Raw genomic sequence first — 19,277 nt, forward strand, 5'->3', positions numbered from 1 at the left:
GTGCTGGCAGCTTTCCTGTGGGCGCAATCGCTGGACGTTTCGAATTTGGCAGCCGGGCTCTCCGAGAGAGAAATACACAGTGTTGCCCCTTTACGAACGAAAGCTGTTGCAGAACACGGATGTCCGTCTACCAGCGAATGCAGTTCCAAGGGACAGTGAAAACCAGCTACAGATTTCCGTGCTGGCAGCTTTCCTGTGGGCGCAATCGCTGGACGTTTCGAATTTGGCAGCCGGGCTCTCCGACAGAGAAATACACAGTGTTGCCTCATTACGAACGAAAGCTGTTGCAGAACGCGAATGTCTGTCTACCAGCGAATGCAGTTCCAAGGGACAGTGAAAACCAGCTACAGCTTTCCGTGCTGGGAGCTTTCCTGTGGGCGCAATCGCTGGACGTTTCGAATTTGGCAGCCGGGCTCTCCCAGAGAGAAATACACAGTGTTGCCCCTTTACGAACGAAAGCTTTTGCAGAACGCGAATGTCTGTCTACCAGCGAATGCAGTTCCAAGGGACAGTGAAAACCAGCTACAGCTTTCCGTGCTGGCAGCTTTCCTGTGGGCGCAATCGCTGGACGTTTCGAATTTGGCAGCCGGGCTCTCCCAGAGAGAAATACACAGTGTTGCCTCATTACAAACGAAAGCTTTTGCAGAACACGAATGTCTGTGTAGCAGCGAATGCAGTTCCAAGGGACAGTGAAAACCAGCTACAGCTTTCCGTGCTGGCAGCTTTCCTGTGGGCGTAATCGCTGGACGTTTCGAATTTGGAAGCCGCGCTCTCCGAGAGAGAAATACACAGTGTTGCCTCATTACGAACGAAAGCTTTTGCAGAACACGAATGTCTGTCTACCAGCGAATGCAGTTCCAAGGGACAGTGAAAACCAGCTACAGCTTTCCGTGCTGGCAGCTTTCCTGTGGGCGCAATCGCTGGACGTTTCGAATTTGGCAGCCGGGCTCTCCGAGAGAGAAATACACAGTGTTGCCCCTTTACGAACGAAAGCTGTTGCAGAACGCGAATGTCTGTGTAGCAGCGAATGCAGTTCCAAGGGACAGTGAAAGCCAGCTACAGCTTTCCGTGCTGGGAGCTTTCCTGTGGGCGCAATCGCTGGACGTTTCGAATTTGGCAGCCGGGCTCTCCGAGAGAGAAATACACAGTGTTGCCTCATTACGAACGCAAGCTTTTGCAGAACACGGATGTCCGTCTACCAGCGAATGCAGTTCCAAGGGACAGTGAAAACCAGCTACAGATTTCCGTGCTGGCAGCTTTCCTGTGGGCGCAATCGCTGGACGTTTCGAATTTGGCAGCCGGGCTCTCCGACAGAGAAATACACAGTGTTGCCTCATTACGAACGAAAGCTGTTGCAGAACGCGAATGTCTGTCTACCAGCGAATGCAGTTCCAAGGGACAGTGAAAACCAGCTACAGCTTTCCGTGCTGGCAGCTTTCCTGTGGGCGCAATCGCTGGACGTTTCGAATTTGGCAGCCGGGCTCTCCGAGAGAGAAATACACAGTGTTGCCCCTTTACGAACGAAAGCTTTTGCAGAACGCGAATGTCTGTCTACCAGCGAATGCAGTTCCAAGGGACAGTGAAAACCAGCTACAGCTTTCCGTGCTGGGAGCTTTCCTGTGGGCGCAATCGCTGGACGTTTCGAATTTGGCAGCCGGGCTCTCCGAGAGAGAAATACACAGTGTTGCCCCTTTACGAACGAAAGCTGTTGCAGAACGCGAATGTCTGTGTAGCAGCGAATGCAGTTCCAAGGGACAGTGAAAACCAGCTACAGCTTTCCGTGCTGGGAGCTTTCCTGTGGGCGCAATCGCTGGACGTTTCGAATTTGGCAGCCGGGCTCTCCGAGAGAGAAATACACAGTGTTGCCCCTTTACGAACGAAAGCTGTTGCAGAACACGGATGTCCGTCTACCAGCGAATGCAGTTCCAAGGGACAGTGAAAACCAGCTACAGATTTCCGTGCTGGCAGCTTTCCTGTGGGCGCAATCGCTGGACGTTTCGAATTTGGCAGCCGGGCTCTCCGACAGAGAAATACACAGTGTTGCCTCATTACGAACGAAAGCTGTTGCAGAACGCGAATGTCTGTCTACCAGCGAATGCAGTTCCAAGGGACAGTGAAAACCAGCTACAGCTTTCCGTGCTGGGAGCTTTCCTGTGGGCGCAATCGCTGGACGTTTCGAATTTGGCAGCCGGGCTCTCCCAGAGAGAAATACACAGTGTTGCCCCTTTACGAACGAAAGCTTTTGCAGAACGCGAATGTCTGTGTAGCAGCGAATGCAGTTCCAAGGGACAGTGAAAACCAGCTACAGCTTTCCGTGCTGGCAGCTTTCCTGTGGGCGCAATCGCTGGACGTTTCGAATTTGGCAGCCGGGCTCTCCCAGAGAGAAATACACAGTGTTGCCTCATTACAAACGAAAGCTTTTGCAGAACACGAATGTCTGTGTAGCAGCGAATGCAGTTCCAAGGGACAGTGAAAACCAGCTACAGCTTTCCGTGCTGGCAGCTTTCCTGTGGGCGTAATCGCTGGACGTTTCGAATTTGGAAGCCGCGCTCTCCGAGAGAGAAATACACAGTGTTGCCTCATTACGAACGAAAGCTTTTGCAGAACACGAATGTCTGTCTACCAGCGAATGCAGTTCCAAGGGACAGTGAAAACCAGCTACAGCTTTCCGTGCTGGCAGCTTTCCTGTGGGCGCAATCGCTGGACGTTTCGAATTTGGCAGCCGGGCTCTCCGAGAGAGAAATACACAGTGTTGCCCCTTTACGAACGAAAGCTGTTGCAGAACGCGAATGTCTGTGTAGCAGCGAATGCAGTTCCAAGGGACAGTGAAAGCCAGCTACAGCTTTCCGTGCTGGGAGCTTTCCTGTGGGCGCAATCGCTGGACGTTTCGAATTTGGCAGCCGGGCTCTCCGAGAGAGAAATACACAGTGTTGCCTCATTACGAACGCAAGCTTTTGCAGAACACGGATGTCCGTCTACCAGCGAATGCAGTTCCAAGGGACAGTGAAAACCAGCTACAGATTTCCGTGCTGGCAGCTTTCCTGTGGGCGCAATCGCTGGACGTTTCGAATTTGGCAGCCGGGCTCTCCGACAGAGAAATACACAGTGTTGCCTCATTACGAACGAAAGCTGTTGCAGAACGCGAATGTCTGTCTACCAGCGAATGCAGTTCCAAGGGACAGTGAAAACCAGCTACAGCTTTCCGTGCTGGGAGCTTTCCTGTGGGCGCAATCGCTGGACGTTTCGAATTTGGCAGCCGGGCTCTCCGAGAGAGAAATACACAGTGTTGCCCCTTTACGAACGAAAGCTGTTGCAGAACGCGAATGTCTGTGTAGCAGCGAATGCAGTTCCAAGGGACAGTGAAAACCAGCTACAGCTTTCCGTGCTGGCAGCTTTCCTGTGGGCGCAATCGCTGGACGTTTCGAATTTGGAAGCCGCGCTCTCCGAGAGAGAAATACACAGTGTTGCCTCATTACGAACGAAAGCTTTTGCAGAACACGAATGTCTGTCTACCAGCGAATGCAGTTCCAAGGGACAGTGAAAACCAGCTACAGCTTTCCGTGCTGGCAGCTTTCCTGTGGGCGCAATCGCTGGACGTTTCGAATTTGGCAGCCGGGCTCTCCGAGAGAGAAATACACAGTGTTGCCCCTTTACGAACGAAAGCTGTTGCAGAACACGGATGTCCGTCTACCAGCGAATGCAGTTCCAAGGGACAGTGAAAACCAGCTACAGATTTCCGTGCTGGCAGCTTTCCTGTGGGCGCAATCGCTGGACGTTTCGAATTTGGCAGCCGGGCTCTCCGACAGAGAAATACACAGTGTTGCCTCATTACGAACGAAAGCTGTTGCAGAACGCGAATGTCTGTCTACCAGCGAATGCAGTTCCAAGGGACAGTGAAAACCAGCTACAGCTTTCCGTGCTGGCAGCTTTCCTGTGGGCGCAATCGCTGGACGTTTCGAATTTGGCAGCCGGGCTCTCCCAGAGAGAAATACAAAGTGTTGCCCCTTTACGAACGAAAGCTTTTGCAGAACGCGAATGTCTGTCTACCAGCGAATGCAGTTCCAAGGGACAGTGAAAACCAGCTACAGCTTTCCGTGCTGGGAGCTTTCCTGTGGGCGCAATCGCTGGACGTTTCGAATTTGGCAGCCGGGCTCTCCGAGAGAGAAATACACAGTGTTGCCCCATTACGAAACAAAGCTGTTGCAGAACGCGAATGTCTGTCTACCAGCGAATGCAGTTCCAAGGGACAGTGAAAGCCAGCTACAGCTTTCCGTGCTGGCAGCTTTCCTGTGGGCGCAATCGCTGGACGTTTCGACTTTGGCAGCCGGGTCTCCGAGAGAGAAATACACAGTGTTGCCCCATTACGAACCAAAGCTTTTGCAGAACGCGAATGTCTGTGTAGCAGAGAATGCAGTTCCAAGGGACAGTGAAAACCAGCTACAGCTTTCCGTGCTGGCAGCTTTCCTGTGGGCGCAATCGCTGGACGTTTCGAATTTGGCAGCCGGGCTCTGCGAGAGAGAAATACACAGTGTTGCCTCATTACGAACGAAAGCTGTTGCAGAACGCGAATGTCTGTCTACCAGCGAATGCAGTTCCAAGGGACAGTGAAAACCAGCTACAGCTTTCCGTGCTGGCAGCTTTCCTGTGGGCGCAATCGCTGGACGTTTGAATTTGGCAGCCGGACTCCACGAGAGAGAAATACACAGTGTTGCCCCATTACGAACGAAAGCTTTTGCAGAACACGAATGTCTGTCTACCAGCGAATGCAGTTCCAAGGGACAGTGAAAACCAGCTACAGCTTTCCGTGCTGGCAGCTTTCCTGTGGGCGCAATCGCTGGACGTTTCGAATTTGGCAGCCGGGCTCTCCGAGAGAGAAATACACAGTGTTGCCCCTTTACGAACGAAAGCTGTTGCAGAACGCGAATGTCTGTCTACCAGCGAATGCAGTTCCAAGGGACAGTGAAAACCAGCTACAGCTTTCCGTGCTGGCAGCTTTCCTGTGGGCGCAATCGCTGGACGTTTCGAATTTGGCAGCCGGGCTCTCCCAGAGAGAAATACACAGTGTTGCCCCTTTACGAACGAAAGCTTTTGCAGAACGCGAATGTCTGTCTACCAGCGAATGCAGTTCCAAGGGACAGTGAAAACCAGCTACTGCTTTCCGTGCTGGGAGCTTTCCTGTGGGCGCAATCGCTGGACGTTTCGAATTTGGCAGCCGGGCTCTCCGAGAGAGAAATACACAGTGTTGCCCCTTTACCAACCAAAGCTTTTGCAGAACGCGAATGTCTGTCTACCAGCGAATGCAGTTCCAAGGGACAGTGAAAACCAGCTACAGCTTTCCGTGCTGGCAGCTTTCCTGTGGGCGCAATCGCTGGACGTTTCGAATTTGTCAGCCGGGCTCTGCGAGAGAGAAATACACAGTGTTGCCTCATTACGAACGAAAGCTTTTGCAGAACACGAATGTCTGTGTAGCAGCGAATGCAGTTCCAAGGGACAGTGAAAACCAGCTACAGCTTTCCGTGCTGGCAGCTTTCCTGTGGGCGCAATCGCTGGACGTTTCGAATTTGGAAGCCGCGCTCTCCGAGAGAGAAATACACAGTGTTGCCTCATTACGAACGAAAGCTTTTGCAGAACACGAATGTCTGTCTACCAGCGAATGCAGTTCCAAGGGACAGTGAAAACCAGCTACAGCTTTCCGTGCTGGGAGCTTTCCTGTGGGCGCAATCGCTGGACGTTTCGAATTTGGCAGCCGGGCTCTCCGAGAGAGAAATACACAGTGTTGCCCCTTTACGAACGAAAGCTGTTGCAGAACGCGAATGTCTGTGTAGCAGCGAATGCAGTTCCAAGGGACAGTGAAAGCCAGCTACAGCTTTCCGTGCTGGGAGCTTTCCTGTGGGCGCAATCGCTGGACGTTTCGAATTTGGCAGCCGGGCTCTCCGAGAGAGAAATACACAGTGTTGCCCCATTACCAACCAAAGCTTTTGCAGAACACGAATGTCCGTCTACCAGCGAATGCAGTTCCAAGGGACAGTGAAAACCAGCTACAGCTTTCCGTGCTGGCATCTCTCCTGTGAGCGCAATCGCTGGACGTTTCGAATTTGGCAGCCGCGCTCTCCGAGAGAGAAATACACAGTGTTGCCTCATTACGAACGCAAGCTTTTGCAGAACACGGATGTCCGTCTACCAGCGAATGCAGTTCCAAGGGACAGTGAAAACCAGCTACAGCTTTCCGTGCTGGCAGCTTTCCTGTGGGCGCAATCGCTGGACGTTTCGAATTTGGCAGCCGGGCTCTCCCAGAGAGAAATACACAGTGTTGCCCCTTTACGAACGAAAGCTTTTGCAGAACGCGAATGTCTGTGTAGCAGCGAATGCAGTTCCAAGGGACAGTGAAAACCAGCTACAGCTTTCCGTGCTGGGAGCTTTCCTGTGGGCGCAATCGCTGGACGTTTCGAATTTGGCAGCCGGGCTCTCCGAGAGAGAAATACACAGTGTTGCCCCATTACGAAACAAAGCTGTTGCAGAACGCGAATGCCTGTGTAGCAGCGAATGCAGTTCCAAGGGACAGTGAAAGCCAGCTACAGCTTTCCGTGCTGGCAGCTTTCCTGTGGGCGCAATCGCTGGACGTTTCGAATTTGGCAGCCGGGCTCTCCGAGAGAGAAATACACAGTGTTGCCTCATTACGAACGAAAGCTGTTGCAGAACGCGAATGTCTGTGTAGCAGCGAATGCAGTTCCAAGGGACAGTGAAAACCAGCTACAGCTTTCCGTGCTGGGAGCTTTCCTGTGGGCGCAATCGCTGGACGTTTCGAATTTGGCAGCCGCGCTCTCCGAGAGAGAAATACACAGTGTTGCCCCTTTACGAACGAAAGCTGTTGCAGAACGCGAATGTCTGTCTACCAGCGAATGCAGTTCCAAGGGACAGTGAAAACCAGCTACAGCTTTCCGTGCTGGCAGCTTTCCTGTGGGCGCAATCGCTGGACGTTTGAATTTGGCAGCCGGACTCTCCGAGAGAGAAATACACAGTGTTGCCCCATTACGAACCAAAGCTTTTGCAGAACGCGAATGTCTGTCTACCAGCGAATGCAGTTCCAAGGGACAGTGAAAACCAGCTACAGCTTTCCGTGCTGGCAGCTTTCCTGTGGGCGCAATCGCTGGACGTTTCGAATTTGGCATCCGGGCTCTCCGAGAGAGAAATACACAGTGTTGCCCCTTTACGAACGAAAGCTGTTGCAGAACGCGAATGTCTGTCTACCAGCGAATGCAGTTCCAAGGGACAGTGAAAACCAGCTACAGATTTCCGTGCTGGCAGCTTTCCTGTGGGCGCAATCGCTGGACGTTTCGAATTTGGCAGCCGGGCTCTCCGAGAGAGAAATACACAGTGTTGCCCCTTTACGAACGAAAGCTGTTGCAGAACGCGAATGTCTGTCTACCAGCGAATGCAGTTCCAAGGGACAGTGAAAACCAGCTACAGCTTTCCGTGCTGGCAGCTTTCCTGTGGGCGCAATCGCTGGACGTTTCGAATTTGGCAGCCGGGCTCTCCCAGAGAGAAATACACAGTGTTGCCCCTTTACGAACGAAAGCTTTTGCAGAACACGAATGTCTGTGTAGCAGCGAATGCAGTTCCAAGGGACAGTGAAAACCAGCTACAGCTTTCCGTGCTGGCAGCTTTCCTGTGGGCGCAATCGCTGGACGTTTCGAATTTGGCAGCCGCGCTCTCCGAGAGAGAAATACACAGTGTTGCCCCATTACCAACCAAAGCTTTTGCAGAACGCGAATGTCTGTCTACCAGCGAATGCAGTTCCAAGGGACAGTGAAAACCAGCTACAGCTTTCCGTGCTGGCAGCTTTCCTGTGGGCGCAATCGCTGAACTTTTCAAATTAGGCAGCCGGGATCTCCGAGAGAGAAATACACAGTGTTGCCCCTTTACCAACCAAAGCTTTTGCAGAACGCGAATGTCTGTCTACCAGCGAATGCAGTTCCAAGGGACAGTGAAAACCAGCTACAGCTTTCCGTGCTGGCAGCTTTCCTGTGGGCGCAATCGCTGGACGTTTCGAATTTGGCAGCCGGGCTCTCCGAGAGAGAAATACACAGTGTTGCCCCTTTACGAACGAAAGCTGTTGCAGAACGCGAATGTCTGTGTAGCAGCGAATGCAGTTCCAAGGGACAGTGAAAACCAGCTACAGCTTTCCGTGCTGGGAGCTTTCCTGTGGGCGCAATCGCTGGACGTTTCGAATTTGGCAGCCGGGCTCTCCGAGAGAGAAATACACAGTGTTGCCCCTTTACGAACGAAAGCTTTTGCAGAACGCGAATGTCTGTGTACCAGCGAATGCAGTTCCAAGGGACAGTGAAAACCAGCTACAGCTTTCCGTGCTGGCAGCTTTCCTGTGGGCGCAATCGCTGGACGTTTGAATTTGGCAGCCGGACTCCACGAGAGAGAAATACACAGTGTTGCCTCATTACGAACCAAAGCTTTTGCAGAACGCGAATGTCTGTCTACCAGCGAATGCAGTTCCAAGGGACAGTGAAAACCAGCTACAGCTTTCCGTGCTGGCAGCTTTCCTGTGGGCGCAATCGCTGGACGTTTCGAATTTGGCAGCCGGGCTCTCCGAGAGAGAAATACACAGTGTTGCCCCTTTACGAACGAAAGCTGTTGCAGAACGCGAATGTCTGTCTACCAGCGAATGCAGTTCCAAGGGACAGTGAAAACCAGCTACAGCTTTCCGTGCTGGCAGCTTTCCTGTGGGCGCAATCGCTGGACGTTTCGAATTTGGCAGCCGGGCTCTCCGAGAGAGAAATACACAGTGTTGCCTCATTACGAACGAAAGCTGTTGCAGAACGCGAATGTCTGTCTACCAGCGAATGCAGTTCCAAGGGACAGTGAAAACCAGCTACAGCTTTCCGTGCTGGCAGCTTTCCTGTGGGCGCAATCGCTGGACGTTTCGAATTTGGCAGCCGGGCTCTGCGAGAGAGAAATACACAGTGTTGCCCCATTACGAACCAAAGCATTTGCAGAACGCGAATGTCTGTGTAGCAGCGAATGCAGTTCCAAGGGACAGTGAAAACCAGCTACAGCTTTCCGTGCTGGCAGCTTTCCTGTGGGCGCAATCGCTGGACGTTTCGAATTTGGCATCCGGGCTCTCCGAGAGAGAAATACACAGTGTTGCCCCTTTACGAACGAAAGCTGTTGCAGAACGCGAATGTCTGTCTACCAGCGAATGCAGTTCCAAGGGACAGTGAAAACCAGCTACAGCTTTCCGTGCTGGCAGCTTTCCTGTGGGCGCAATCGCTGGACGTTTCGAATTTGGCAGCCGGGCTCTCCGAGAGAGAAATACACAGTGTTGCCCCTTTACGAACGAAAGCTGTTGCAGAACGCGAATGTCTGTGTAGCAGCGAATGCAGTTCCAAGGGACAGTGAAAACCAGCTACAGCTTTCCGTGCTGGCAGCTTTCCTGTGGGCGCAATCGCTGGACGTTTCGAATTTGGCAGCCGGGCTCTCCGAGAGAGAAATACACAGTGTTGCCCCTTTACGAACGAAAGCTTTTGCAGAACACGAATGTCTGTGTAGCAGCGAATGCAGTTCCAAGGGACAGTGAAAACCAGCTACAGCTTTCCGTGCTGGCAGCTTTCCTGTGGGCGCAATCGCTGGACGTTTCGAATTTGGAATCCGCGCTCTCCGAGAGAGAAATACACAGTGTTGCCTCATTACGAACGAAAGCTTTTGCAGAACACGAATGTCTGTCTACCAGCGAATGCAGTTCCAAGGGACAGTGAAAACCAGCTACAGCTTTCCGTGCTGGCAGCTTTCCTGTGGGCGCAATCGCTGGACGTTTCGAATTTGGCAGCCGGGCTCTCCGAGAGAGAAATACACAGTGTTGCCCCATTACCAACCAAAGCTTTTGCAGAACGCGAATGTCTGTGTAGCAGCGAATGCAGTTCCAAGGGACAGTGAAAACCAGCTACAGCTTTCCGTGCTGACAGATTTCCTGTGGGCGCAATCGCTGAACTTTTCAAATTAGGCAGCCGGGTTCTCCGAGAGAGAAATACACAGTGTTGCCCCTTTACCAACCAAAGCTTTTGCAGAACGCGAATGTCTGTCTACCAGCGAATGCAGTTCCAAGGGACAGTGAAAACCAGCTACAGCTTTCCGTGCTGGCAGCTTTCCTGTGGGCGCAATCGCTGGACGTTTCGAATTTGGCAGCCGGGCTCTCCGAGAGAGAAATACACAGTGTTGCCCCTTTACGAACGAAAGCTGTTGCAGAACGCGAATGTCTGTGTAGCAGCGAATGCAGTTCCAAGGGACAGTGAAAACCAGCTACAGCTTTCCGTGCTGGCAGCTTTCCTGTGGGCGCAATCGCTGGACGTTTCGAATTTGGCAGCCGGGCTCTCCGAGAGAGAAATACACAGTGTTGCCCCTTTACGAACGAAAGCTGTTGCAGAACGCGAATGTCTGTCTACCAGCGAATGCAGTTCCAAGGGACAGTGAAAACCAGCTACAGCTTTCCGTGCTGGGAGCTTTCCTGTGGGCGCAATCGCTGGACGTTTCGAATTTGGCAGCCGGGCTCTCCCAGAGAGAAATACACAGTGTTGCCCCTTTACGAACGAAAGCTGTTGCAGAACGCGAATGTCTGTCTACCAGCGAATGCAGTTCCAAGGGACAGTGAAAACCAGCTACAGCTTTCCGTGCTGGCAGCTTTCCTGTGGGCGCAATCGCTGGACGTTTGAATTTGGCAGCCGGACTCCACGAGAGAGAAATACACAGTGTTGCCCCATTACGAACCAAAGCTTTTGCAGAACGCGAATGTCTGTCTACCAGCGAATGCAGTTCCAAGGGACAGTGAAAACCAGCTACAGCTTTCCGTGCTGGCAGCTTTCCTGTGGGCGCAATCGCTGAACTTTACAAATTTGGCAGCCGGGCTCTCCGAGAGAGAAATACACAGTGTTGCCCCTTTACGAACGAAAGCTGTTGCAGAACGCGAATGTCTGTCTACCAGCGAATGCAGTTCCAAGGGACAGTGAAAACCAGCTACAGCTTTCCGTGCTGGCAGCTTTCCTGTGGGCGCAATCGCTGGACGTTTCGAATTTGGCAGCCGGGCTCTCCCAGAGAGAAATACACAGTGTTGCCCCTTTACGAACGAAAGCTTTTGCAGAACGCGAATGTCTGTTTACCAGCGAATGCAGTTCCAAGGGACAGTGAAAACCAGCTACTGCTTTCCGTGCTGGGAGCTTTCCTGTGGGCGCAATCGCTGGACGTTTCGAATTTGGCAGCCGGGCTCTCCGAGAGAGAAATACACAGTGTTGCCCCTTTACCAACCAAAGCTTTTGCAGAACGCGAATGTCTGTCTACCAGCGAATGCAGTTCCAAGGGACAGTGAAAACCAGCTACAGCTTTCCGTGCTGGCAGCTTTCCTGTGGGCGCAATCGCTGGACGTTTCGAATTTGTCAGCCGGGCTCTGCGAGAGAGAAATACACAGTGTTGCCTCATTACGAACGAAAGCTTTTGCAGAACACGAATGTCTGTGTAGCAGCGAATGCAGTTCCAAGGGACAGTGAAAACCAGCTACAGCTTTCCGTGCTGGCAGCTTTCCTGTGGGCGCAATCGCTGGACGTTTCGAATTTGGAAGCCGCGCTCTCCGAGAGAGAAATACACAGTGTTGCCTCATTACGAACGAAAGCTTTTGCAGAACACGAATGTCTGTCTACCAGCGAATGCAGTTCCAAGGGACAGTGAAAACCAGCTACAGCTTTCCGTGCTGGGAGCTTTCCTGTGGGCGCAATCGCTGGACGTTTCGAATTTGGCAGCCGGGCTCTCCGAGAGAGAAATACACAGTGTTGCCCCTTTACGAACGAAAGCTGTTGCAGAACGCGAATGTCTGTGTAGCAGCGAATGCAGTTCCAAGGGACAGTGAAAGCCAGCTACAGCTTTCCGTGCTGGGAGCTTTCCTGTGGGCGCAATCGCTGGACGTTTCGAATTTGGCAGCCGGGCTCTCCGAGAGAGAAATACACAGTGTTGCCCCATTACCAACCAAAGCTTTTGCAGAACACGAATGTCCGTCTACCAGCGAATGCAGTTCCAAGGGACAGTGAAAACCAGCTACAGCTTTCCGTGCTGGCATCTCTCCTGTGAGCGCAATCGCTGGACGTTTCGAATTTGGCAGCCGCGCTCTCCGAGAGAGAAATACACAGTGTTGCCTCATTACGAACGCAAGCTTTTGCAGAACACGGATGTCCGTCTACCAGCGAATGCAGTTCCAAGGGACAGTGAAAACCAGCTACAGCTTTCCGTGCTGGCAGCTTTCCTGTGGGCGCAATCGCTGGACGTTTCGAATTTGGCAGCCGGGCTCTCCCAGAGAGAAATACACAGTGTTGCCCCTTTACGAACGAAAGCTTTTGCAGAACGCGAATGTCTGTGTAGCAGCGAATGCAGTTCCAAGGGACAGTGAAAACCAGCTACAGCTTTCCGTGCTGGGAGCTTTCCTGTGGGCGCAATCGCTGGACGTTTCGAATTTGGCAGCCGGGCTCTCCGAGAGAGAAATACACAGTGTTGCCCCATTACGAAACAAAGCTGTTGCAGAACGCGAATGCCTGTGTAGCAGCGAATGCAGTTCCAAGGGACAGTGAAAGCCAGCTACAGCTTTCCGTGCTGGCAGCTTTCCTGTGGGCGCAATCGCTGGACGTTTCGAATTTGGCAGCCGGGCTCTCCGAGAGAGAAATACACAGTGTTGCCTCATTACGAACGAAAGCTGTTGCAGAACGCGAATGTCTGTGTAGCAGCGAATGCAGTTCCAAGGGACAGTGAAAACCAGCTACAGCTTTCCGTGCTGGGAGCTTTCCTGTGGGCGCAATCGCTGGACGTTTCGAATTTGGCAGCCGCGCTCTCCGAGAGAGAAATACACAGTGTTGCCCCTTTACGAACGAAAGCTGTTGCAGAACGCGAATGTCTGTCTACCAGCGAATGCAGTTCCAAGGGACAGTGAAAACCAGCTACAGCTTTCCGTGCTGGCAGCTTTCCTGTGGGCGCAATCGCTGGACGTTTGAATTTGGCAGCCGGACTCTCCGAGAGAGAAATACACAGTGTTGCCCCATTACGAACCAAAGCTTTTGCAGAACGCGAATGTCTGTCTACCAGCGAATGCAGTTCCAAGGGACAGTGAAAACCAGCTACAGCTTTCCGTGCTGGCAGCTTTCCTGTGGGCGCAATCGCTGGACGTTTCGAATTTGGCATCCGGGCTCTCCGAGAGAGAAATACACAGTGTTGCCCCTTTACGAACGAAAGCTGTTGCAGAACGCGAATGTCTGTCTACCAGCGAATGCAGTTCCAAGGGACAGTGAAAACCAGCTACAGATTTCCGTGCTGGCAGCTTTCCTGTGGGCGCAATCGCTGGACGTTTCGAATTTGGCAGCCGGGCTCTCCGAGAGAGAAATACACAGTGTTGCCCCTTTACGAACGAAAGCTGTTGCAGAACGCGAATGTCTGTCTACCAGCGAATGCAGTTCCAAGGGACAGTGAAAACCAGCTACAGCTTTCCGTGCTGGCAGCTTTCCTGTGGGCGCAATCGCTGGACGTTTCGAATTTGGCAGCCGGGCTCTCCCAGAGAGAAATACACAGTGTTGCCCCTTTACGAACGAAAGCTTTTGCAGAACACGAATGTCTGTCTACCAGCGAATGCAGTTCCAAGGGACAGTGAAAACCAGCTACAGCTTTCCGTGCTGGCAGCTTTCCTGTGGGCGCAATCGCTGGACGTTTCGAATTTGGCAGCCGCGCTCTCCGAGAGAGAAATACACAGTGTTGCCCCATTACCAACCAAAGCTTTTGCAGAACGCGAATGTCTGTCTACCAGCGAATGCAGTTCCAAGGGACAGTGAAAACCAGCTACAGCTTTCCGTGCTGGCAGCTTTCCTGTGGGCGCAATCGCTGAACTTTTCAAATTAGGCAGCCGGGATCTCCGAGAGAGAAATACACAGTGTTGCCCCTTTACCAACCAAAGCTTTTGCAGAACGCGAATGTCTGTCTACCAGCGAATGCAGTTCCAAGGGACAGTGAAAACCAGCTACAGCTTTCCGTGCTGGCAGCTTTCCTGTGGGCGCAATCGCTGGACGTTTCGAATTTGGCAGCCGGGCTCTCCGAGAGAGAAATACACAGTGTTGCCCCTTTACGAACGAAAGCTGTTGCAGAACGCGAATGTCTGTGTAGCAGCGAATGCAGTTCCAAGGGACAGTGAAAACCAGCTACAGCTTTCCGTGCTGGGAGCTTTCCTGTGGGCGCAATCGCTGGACGTTTCGAATTTGGCAGCCGGGCTCTCCGAGAGAGAAATACACAGTGTTGCCCCTTTACGAACGAAAGCTTTTGCAGAACGCGAATGTCTGTGTACCAGCGAATGCAGTTCCAAGGGACAGTGAAAACCAGCTACAGCTTTCCGTGCTGGCAGCTTTCCTGTGGGCGCAATCGCTGGACGTTTGAATTTGGCAGCCGGACTCCACGAGAGAGAAATACACAGTGTTGCCCCATTACGAACCAAAGCTTTTGCAGAACGCGAATGTCTGTCTACCAGCGAATGCAGTTCCAAGGGACAGTGAAAACCAGCTACAGCTTTCCGTGCTGGCAGCTTTCCTGTGGGCGCAATCGCTGGACGTTTCGAATTTGGCAGCCGGGCTCTCCGAGAGAGAAATACACAGTGTTGCCCCTTTACGAACGAAAGCTGTTGCAGAACGCGAATGTCTGTCTACCAGCGAATGCAGTTCCAAGGGACAGTGAAAACCAGCTACAGCTTTCCGTGCTGGCAGCTTTCCTGTGGGCGCAATCGCTGGACGTTTCGAATTTGGCAGCCGGGCTCTCCGAGAGAGAAATACACAGTGTTGCCTCATTACGAACGAAAGCTGTTGCAGAACGCGAATGTCTGTCTACCAGCGAATGCAGTTCCAAGGGACAGTGAAAACCAGCTACAGCTTTCCGTGCTGGCAGCTTTCCTGTGGGCGCAATCGCTGGACGTTTCGAATTTGGCAGCCGGGCTCTGCGAGAGAGAAATACACAGTGTTGCCCCATTACGAACCAAAGCATTTGCAGAACGCGAATGTCTGTGTAGCAGCGAATGCAGTTCCAAGGGACAGTGAAAACCAGCTACAGCTTTCCGTGCTGGCAGCTTTCCTGTGGGCGCAATCGCTGGACGTTTCGAATTTGGCATCCGGGCTCTCCGAGAGAGAAATACACAGTGTTGCCCCTTTACGAACGAAAGCTGTTGCAGAACGCGAATGTCTGTCTACCAGCGAATGCAGTTCCAAGGGACAGTGAAAACCAGCTACAGCTTTCCGTGCTGGCAGCTTTCCTGTGGGCGCAATCGCTGGACGTTTCGAATTTGGCAGCCGGGCTCTCCGAGAGAGAAATACACAGTGTTGCCCCTTTACGAACGAAAGCTGTTGCAGAACGCGAATGTCTGTGTAGCAGCGAATGCAGTTCCAAGGGACAGTGAAAACCAGCTACAGCTTTCCGTGCTGGCAGCTTTCCTGTGGGCGCAATCGCTGGACGTTTCGAATTTGGCAGCCGGGCTCTCCGAGAGAGAAATACACAGTGTTGCCCCTTTACGAACGAAAGCTGTTGCAGAACGCGAATGTCTGTCTACCAGCGAATGCAGTTCCAAGGGACAGTGAAAACCAGCTACAGCTTTCCGTGCTGGGAGCTTTCCTGTGGGCGCAATCGCTGGACGTTTCGAATTTGGCAGCCGGGCTCTCCCAGAGAGAAATACACAGTGTTGCCCCTTTACGAACGAAAGCTGTTGCAGAACGCGAATGTCTGTCTACCAGCGAATGCAGTTCCAAGGGACAGTGAAAACCAGCTACAGCTTTCCGTGCTGGCAGCTTTCCTGTGGGCGCAATCGCTGGACGTTTGAATTTGGCAGCCGGACTCCACGAGAGAGAAATACACAGTGTTGCCCCATTACGAACCAAAGCTTTTGCAGAACGCGAATGTCTGTCTACCAGCGAATGCAGTTCCAAGGGACAGTGAAAACCAGCTACAGCTTTCCGTGCTGGCAGCTTTCCTGTGGGCGCAATCGCTGAACTTTACAAATTTGGCAGCCGGGCTCTCCGAGAGAGAAATACACAGTGTTGCCCCTTTACGAACGAAAGCTGTTGCAGAACGCGAATGTCTGTCTACCAGCGAATGCAGTTCCAAGGGACAGTGAAAACCAGCTACAGCTTTCCGTGCTGGCAGCTTTCCTGTGGGCGCAATCGCTGGACGTTTCGAATTTGGCAGCCGGGCTCTCCCAGAGAGAAATACACAGTGTTGCCCCTTTACGAACGAAAGCTTTTGCAGAACGCGAATGTCTGTTTACCAGCGAATGCAGTTCCAAGGGACAGTGAAAACCAGCTACTACTTTCCGTGCTGGGAGCTTTCCTGTGGGCGCAATCACTGGACGTTTCGAATTTGGCAGCCGGGCTCTGCGAGAGTGAAATACACAGTGTTGCCCCATTACCAACCAAAGCTTTTGCAGAACGCGAATGTCTGTGTACCAGCGAATGCAGTTCCAAGGGACAGTGAAAACCAGCTACAGCTTTCCGTGCTGGCAGCTTTCCTGTGGGCGCAATCGCTGGACGTTTCGAATTTGGCAGCCGGGCTCTCCGAGAGAGAAATACACAGTGTTGCCTCATTACGAACGAAAGCTGTTGCAGAACGCGAATGTCTGTCTACCAGCGAATGCAGTTCCAAGGGACAGTGAAAACCAGCTACAGCTTTCCGTGCTGGGAGCTTTCCTGTGGGCGCAATCGCTGGACGTTTCGAATTTGGCAGCCGGGCTCTCCGAGAGAGAAATACACAGTGTTGCCCCATTACGAAACAAAGCTGTTGCAGAACGCGAATGTCTGTGTAGCAGCTAATGCAGTTCCAAGGGACAGTGAAAGCCAGCTACAGCTTTCCGTGCTGGCAGCTTTCCTGTGGGCGCAATCGCTGGACGTTTCGAATTTGGCAGCTGGGTCTCCGAGAGAGAAATACACAGTGTTGCCCCATTACGAACCAAAGCTTTTGCAGAACGCGAATGTCTGTGTAGCAGCGAATGCAGTTCCAAGGGACAGTGAAAACCAGCTACAGCTTTCCGTGCTGGCAGCTTTCCTGTGGGCGCAATCGCTGCACGTTTCGAATTTGGCAGCCGGGCTCTGCGAGAGAGAAATACACAGTGTTGCCTCATAACGAACGAAAGCTGTTGCAGAACGCGAATGTCTGTGTAGCAGCGAATGCAGTTCCAAGGGACAGTGAAAACCAGCTACAGCTTTCCGTGCTGGGAGCTTTCCTGTGGGCGCAATCGCTGGACGTTTCGAATTTGGCAGCCGGGCTCTCCGAGAGAGAAATACACAGTGTTGCCCCTTTACGAACGAAAGCTGTTGCAGAACGCGAATGTCTGTCTACCAGCGAATGCAGTTCCAAGGGACAGTGAAAACCAGCTACAGCTTTCCGTGCTGGCAGCTTTCCTGTGGGCGCAATCGCTGGACGTTTGAATTTGGCAGCCGGACTCCACGAGAGAGAAATACACAGTGTTGCCCCATTACGAACCAAAGCTTTTGCAGAACGCGAATGTCTGTCTACCAGCGAATGCAGTTCCAAGGGACAGTGAAAACCAGCTACAGATTTCCGTGCTGGCAGCTTTCCTGTGGGCGCAATCGCTGGACGTTTCGAATTTGGCAGCCGGGCTCTCCGAGAGAGAAATACACAGTGTTGCCCCTTTACGAACGAAAGCTGTTGCAGAACGCGAATGTCTGTCTACCAGCGAATGCAGTTCCAAGGGACAGTGAAAACCAGCTACAGCTTTCCGTGCTGGCAGCTTTCCTGTGGGCGCAATCGCTGGACGTTTCGAATTTGGCAGCCGGGCTCTCCCAGAGAGAAATACACAGTGTTGCCCCTTTACGAACGAAAGCTTTTGCAGAACGCGAATGTCTGTGTAGCAGCGAATGCAGTTCCAAGGGACAGTGAAAACCAGCTACAGCTTTCCGTGCTGGGAGCTTTCCTGTGGGCGCAATCGCTGGACGTTTCGAATTTGGCAGCCGGGCTCTCCGAGAGAGAAATACACAGTGTTGCCCCATTACCAACCAAAGCTTTTGCAGAACGCGAATGTCTGTCTACCAGCGAATGCAGTTCCAAGGGACAGTGAAAACCAGCTACAGCTTTCCGTGCTGGCAGATTTCCTGTGGGCGCAATCGCTGGACGTTTCGAATTTGTCAGCCGGGCTCTGCGAGAGAGAAATACACAGTGTTGCCTCATTACGAACGAAAGCTTTTGCAGAACACGAATGTCTGTGTAGCAGCGAATGCAGTTCCAAGGGACAGTGAAAACCAGCTACAGCTTTCCGTGCTGGCAGCTTTCCTGTGGGCGCAATCGCTGGACGTTTCGAATTTGGAAGCCGCGCTCTCCGAGAGAGAAATACACAGTGTTGCCTCATTACGAACGAAAGCTTTTGCAGAACACGAATGTCTGTCTACCAGCGAATGCAGTTCCAAGGGACAGTGAAAACCAGCTACAGCTTTCCGTGCTGGCAGCTTTCCTGTGGGCGCAATCGCTGGACGTTTCGAATTTGGCAGCCGGGCTCTCCGAGAGAGAAATACACAGTGTTGCCCCTTTACGAACGAAAGCTGTTGCAGAACGCGAATGTCTGTGTAGCAGCGAATGCAGTTCCAAGGGACAGTGAAAGCCAGCTACAGCTTTCCGTGCTGGGAGCTTTCCTGTGGGCGCAATCGCTGGACGTTTCGAATTTGGCAGCCGGGCTCTGCGAGAGAGAAATACACAGTGTTGCCTCATTACGAACGCAAGCTTTTGCAGAACACGGATGTCCGTCTACCAGCGAATGCAGTTCCAAGGGACAGTGAAAACCAGCTACAGCTTTCCGTGCTGGCAGCTTTCCTGTGGGCGCAATCGCTGGACGTTTCGAATTTGGCAGCCGGGCTCTCCGACAGAGAAATACACAGTGTTGCCTCATTACGAACGAAAGCTGTTGCAGAACACGAATGTCTGTCTACCAGCGAATGCAGTTCCAAGGGACAGTGAAAACCAGCTACAGCTTTCCGTGCTGGCAGCTTTCCTGTGGGCGCAATCGCTGGACGTTTGGAATTTGGCAGCCGGGCTCTCCGAGAGAGAAATACACAGTGTTGCCCCTTTACGAACGAAAGCTGTTGCAGAACGCGAATGTCTGTGTAGCAGCGAATGCAGTTCCAAGGGACAGTGAAAGCCAGCTACAGCTTTCCGTGCTGGGAGCTTTCCTGTGGGCGCAATCGCTGGACGTTTCGAATTTGGCAGCCGGGCTCTCC

This window comes from Mycteria americana, unplaced genomic scaffold (genome assembly GCF_035582795.1).
Source record: "Mycteria americana isolate JAX WOST 10 ecotype Jacksonville Zoo and Gardens unplaced genomic scaffold, USCA_MyAme_1.0 Scaffold_51, whole genome shotgun sequence".
Lineage (NCBI taxonomy): Eukaryota > Metazoa > Chordata > Aves > Ciconiiformes > Ciconiidae > Mycteria > Mycteria americana.